A 5,676-nucleotide genomic window follows, 5' to 3' on the forward strand; every position below is an offset into this window, starting at 1 on the left:
TATACCATGGATGATTGTATGGTATGTGAATATATCTCAATAAAACTGAATTTAATTTTTAAAAAAGGACAAAAGAGTAAAACATTGATATTATCAGGCACCTACAATGAGTTAGTTAATGAGAAGCAACACTACATTTAGCCTTGAGTTTCCTGCTAACTAAGACAAAAAGTAAACACGTTGACATGTGTAGGTCTCATATGGAGAAGAGAACACAGGAGTTTAAACTGTTTAGGGCACAGATAAGCCCTGGAATTAGATTGGCTTCTAAACCCAGCTCCAACATGGAGCATAAAACAAGCTACATAAATTTAAGAATAAATTTGTCTTCTGGATCCTTGTGTAATAAAAGACATTAGGTAACAAACTAGGCAATGTCTTGAGATATAGTTTTGTACAAGACACCAAAAGTTGTCAGGTGGATCAAGTCAATGCTTCTTATATCAACTTTCTCATAATAGTTGAGGGTAGTGGTTGACCTTCAGGGGAAAAGGAGGAGAAATCAGGCTCAATCTTGGTGCTGCTAGCAACAGATCCTGGGGCCAGGGGACTAAGAGCTTCAAAGAACTAGGAGGAGATAGATGGATGGGGGCAAAAGATAAGGCCTACAGGGAAGTGGTTGAGCTATGACAGAGAGAAAATGAAAATGAAACACAAGTGAGTTCTTAGGAATTTTGACATTGGGATACATTTACATTCTCAAAGCAGTGTCAGGTTGGGTGAGGTTCTTGATATTGTTTAAAATAGACCATGTGACACAGCTATTCCTGAGTTGTAATGGTTATCTCCAAATTCTGAAATGATGCTGAGCTCTTTGTGTGCAACCTGGTCTGTCTCTGGAACTTTGGGTATCTGCATGATACCTGAAACTCAGAGCTGGAGCTCGGCAGATATGAATGTCAGTATTAGAGCGTACAGCAACTGTTAAAAAATGATGAAAAAGAGTTCAGACTTCATTTAGAGATACGAATGAACTGGATCTGTTTAGGACTAAGGCAAATCAAGCCAAAGGGTAAAGGACAGTACTGACTATATTTTAAAACTTCAACTTCTGGGTAAGACCATGGGAAGAGATGTTTATTTGGGGCAGGATCTATATTTTCTGTAGCACACTAAATAATTTAAGTTGTATGGTCAGTTTATTCAAACACCATAATTATATGGAACTTTGAATAGGATGTGAGATCTGGTAGGTTTGTACAGATTAGTGTGAAATCTCGATGCATCCTGAAGTAATCTGGGTGGAGAATAAAAATGTATTTGCAGGGCCTCCCTGAGGAACTGGGGGAAAATGCAGAAATGTTGGACATCCCCACCTGGGTTACTACTGATATTCTCACAAACACTGAGGACTATCAATTTAGTAGGCTGAGCTGTCGATCTTGGGGCTTGCCCTTATGAAGCTTGTTACTGCAAGGGAAAGACTAAAGTCTACCTATAGTGGTGCCTAAGAGTCACCCAGCCCCAGAGAACCTCTTTTGTAGCTCAGATGTGGCCTCTCTCTCTCTAAGCCCACTTGACTGATAAATTCACTGCCCTCCCCTCTACATGGGACATGACTCCCAGGGGTAAAAATCTCCCTGGCAACATGGAACATGACTCCTGGGGATGAGCCTGGACCTGGCATCATGGGATTGAGAAAGACTTCTTGACCAAGAAGAGGAAGAGAAATGAAACAAAATAAAGTTTCAGTGGCTGAGAGATTTCAACTTGAGTCCAGAGGTCACCTTGGAGTGCATCCTTATGTGCTATATAGATACCCCTTTTTAGTTTATAGTGTATTGGAATAACTAGAAGGAAATACCTGAAACTCTCAAGCTGCAATCCAGTAGACTTGATTCTTGAAAATGATTGTATAACTGTGTACCTTATGTGGCATGACTGTGTGATTGTGAAAACCTTGTGGTTCACACTCCCTTTATCCAGTGTATGGACAGATGAGTAGAAAAATGGGTACAAAAATTAAATGAATAATGGTGGGGAGGAGGGGTATGGGATATTTTGGGTATTTGTTTATTTCTTTACTTTTTCTTTTTATTCTTATTTTTATTTTTTTGGAGTAAAGAAAATGTTCAAAAATTGATTGTGGTAATGAATGTACAACAGTGTACAATTGATTGTACACTGTGGATGATTGTACGCTATGTGAATATATCTATATCTCAATAAAACTGGAGCTTGGGGCAAGATGGCAGCATAGAGAGGAGTGGAAGCTAAGTAGTCCCCCTGGAACAACTACAAAAAACCAGAAACAACTAGTAAATAATCCAGAATAACTGCGGGGGGACAAACGAGACCATCCATTCATCATACACCAACCTGAATTGGGAGGAATGCCTGAGAACACAGCATAAAATCTGTAAGTAAAACCTGCAGAACCGGGTCGGGAGACCCCCTCCCCCATAGCCCGAGCTGCAGAGCCACGTGGTGCCACAGAGAAGCTCTCTCCCAGCAAGCGAATACAGCTCAGCTGAGCTCCAACTGGGGTTTTAAGTAGCGAGTGTGAACTGCTCACTACAGGTACGCAGCCCCAAAAAACAGACAGAGGCTTTGGGTGACGACTGACCTGGGAGAGTCGGAGGGTCACCTTGGACTGGGTCTGAAGGGGACTATCTGTTTCTTTTTTGGCTCAGTGGAGAAAGCCCCAGTCATTTTAAGTTTCCAGGGCTGTGACTCGGGGAAGGGTGGAGACACCACAAGCAGAGAGCGAGACCATTGAAATGCTAATGACTTCCACCTGAGGGGTCTGTCTTCTATAGGAGGAAAGGAGTGGGGCCCTTTCCATTCAGAACCAGACCCCAGAGCCTGGGGGAACACGGCCATACCTCCTCACACCAGTCAAGAATTATAGGCTAACAGGCATCACCTGCTGGGCAGAAAAGCACAGTGATCCAAGGCATCAAAGGGTGGAGCAATTTTCTAAGACACACCCACAGGGAAACCAGATGCTGAATATTTCTTCCCTCTGGGACCTGAGTCTGTTCTGGTCTGGGAAAACCTGATTTGGATAACCAAGGAAACCATGCCTAGATAACAGAAAATTACAACCTACACTAAGAAAAACAAAGTTATGGCCCAGTCAAAGGAACAAACGTACCCTTCAACTGAGATACAGGAATTTAAACAACTAATGCTAAATCAATTCAAAAAGTTTAGAGAAGATATTGCAAAAGAGATAGAGGCTGTAAAGGAAGCACTGGACATGCATATGGCAGAAATCAAAAGTTCAAAAAACCTACTAGTAGAATCTATGGAAATGAAAGGTACAACACAAGAGATGAAAGACACAATGGAAACATACAACAGCAGATCTCAAGAGGCAGAAGAAAACACTCAGGAACTGGGGAACAAAACAAACCTGAAAGCCTACACACAAAGGAGCAGATGGAGAAAAGAATGAAAAGATATGAGCAACGTCTCTGGGAACTCAAGGATGAAACAAAATACAATAATGTACGTATCATTGGTGTCCCAGAAAGAGAAGAGAAGGGAAAGGGGGCAGAAGCAATAATAGAGGAAATAATTAATGAAAATTTCCCATCTCTTATGAAAGACATCAAATTACATATCCAAGAAGCGCAGCGTACTCCAAACAGAAGAGATATGAATAGGCCTACACCAAGACACTTAATAATCAGATTATCAAATGTCAAAGACAAAGAGAGAATCCTGAAAGCAGCAAGAGAAAAGCAATCCATTACATACAAAGGAAGCTTAATAAGACTATGTGCGGATCTCTCAGCAGAAACCATGGAGGCAAGAAGGAAGTGGTGTGATATATTTAAGATACTGAAAGAGAAAAACCACCAACCAAGAATCCTGTATCCAGCAAAGCTGTCCTCCTAATATGAGGGAGAGCTCAAAATATTTTCTGACAAACAGACAATGAGAGACTTTGTGAACAAGACACCTGTCCTACAGGAAATACTAAAGGGAGCACTACAGGGTGATAGAAGACAGGAGTACGTGGTTTGGAACACAATTTTGGGAGATGGTAGCACGACAATGTAAGTACACTGAACAAAGTTAACTGAATATGGTTGAGAGAGGAAGATGGGGAGCATGTGAGACACCACAAGAAAGGAGGAAAGATAACAACTGGGACTGTGAAATCTAGAGTATTCAACAATTGTGATAAAATGTACAAATATATTCTTTTACGAGGGAGAGCAAGCAAATGTTAACCTTGCAATGTGTTAAAAATGGGGAAGCATTGGGGGAGGGATGCAATCAGCATAAACTAGAGACTATAACTAATAGAATCATTGTATTATGCTTCCTTTAATGTAACAAAGGTGATATACCAAGGTAAATGCAGATAAGAGGGGGGGATAGGGGAGGCATGTTAGACACTTGACATTGGTGGTATTGTCTGATTCTTTATTCTACTTTGATTTAAGGTTATTTTTCCTTTTGGTGCTTCCTAACTGTCATTTTTTTGTTTCCTCTTTCTTTTGCCTCTCTACTTTCTTTGACTCTCCCTCCTGCCTTGTGGAAGAAATGTAGATGCTCTTGCTTAGTATGAGCAGAATGTTCAATTAGGATGAACTTAAATGTTTGGAAATGAACAGGGGTGTTGGTAGCAAGATGTGAGAATAACTAACAGCGCCGAATGGTGTGTGAATGAGGTGGAAAGGGGAAGCTCAGAGTCATATATGTCACCAGAAGGAAAGTTGGAGGTCAAAAGATGGAAATGTATAAAACTGAATCCTATGGTGGGCAATGTCCATGATCAACTGTACAAATACTAGAAATCACTTCATGAACCAGAACAAATGTATGACAATACAATTAGAAGTTAATAATAGAGGGGCATATAGGGAAGAACCATATACCTATTACAAACTATATACTACAGTTAGTAGTATTTCAACATTTTTTCATAAACAGTAACAAATGTACTATATCAATACTAGGAGTCAACAATTGAGGAGGGTTGGTTAGGGATAGGGGAGGTTTAGAGTTTCCTTTTCTGTTTTTCTTTTTTCATCTTTTACTTTATTTCTTGTCTGGAGTAATGAAAAGTTTCTAAAAATTGAACAAAATTTTAAGTGTGATGGATGCACAGCTGTATGAGGGTACCCAGGTGCAAGTGATTGTACACTTTGGATCTTTGGATAATTATATGGTATCTGAACAATCTCAATAAAAATGAAAAAAAAAACCTGAATAAAAAAATAGACCAGGTGACAGATAACACCAGTTGGTGACACTCAGAAGGAAGCCACATGATCAACATCAGGGTCCACTTAGAATGCTTGGATGGGAATGCTAATAGCAATATATGAAAGAATTAGGATGCTCAAAGATGTTTATCTCAGTCATACTCATAATAGCAAAAAAAAAAAAAAATCTGCAAAACCCCAAAAACAGTAGATATGCTCCAAAGTAAATGACTGTTAAGTAAATCATGGCAGATCCACCCTATTATGTAGAATGGTATGCAGGCAGTAAAAATTATTTGAATAATTTTTAATTACATGGGTAAATGCTCATGGCATAATGTTAAGTATCAGGATTCAAAACTGTCTCTGAGTGGCATACTTTTTTAAATTAAATTCAGCTTTATTGAAATACATTCACACACCACACAATCATCCATGGTGCACAATCAACCGTCCACAGCACCATCACGTAGCCATGCACTCATCACCCCAATGCATCTCCGAACATCAG

Source organism: Choloepus didactylus, chromosome Y, assembly GCF_015220235.1.
Source record: "Choloepus didactylus isolate mChoDid1 chromosome Y, mChoDid1.pri, whole genome shotgun sequence".
In the NCBI taxonomy this organism is placed as follows: domain Eukaryota; kingdom Metazoa; phylum Chordata; class Mammalia; order Pilosa; family Megalonychidae; genus Choloepus; species Choloepus didactylus.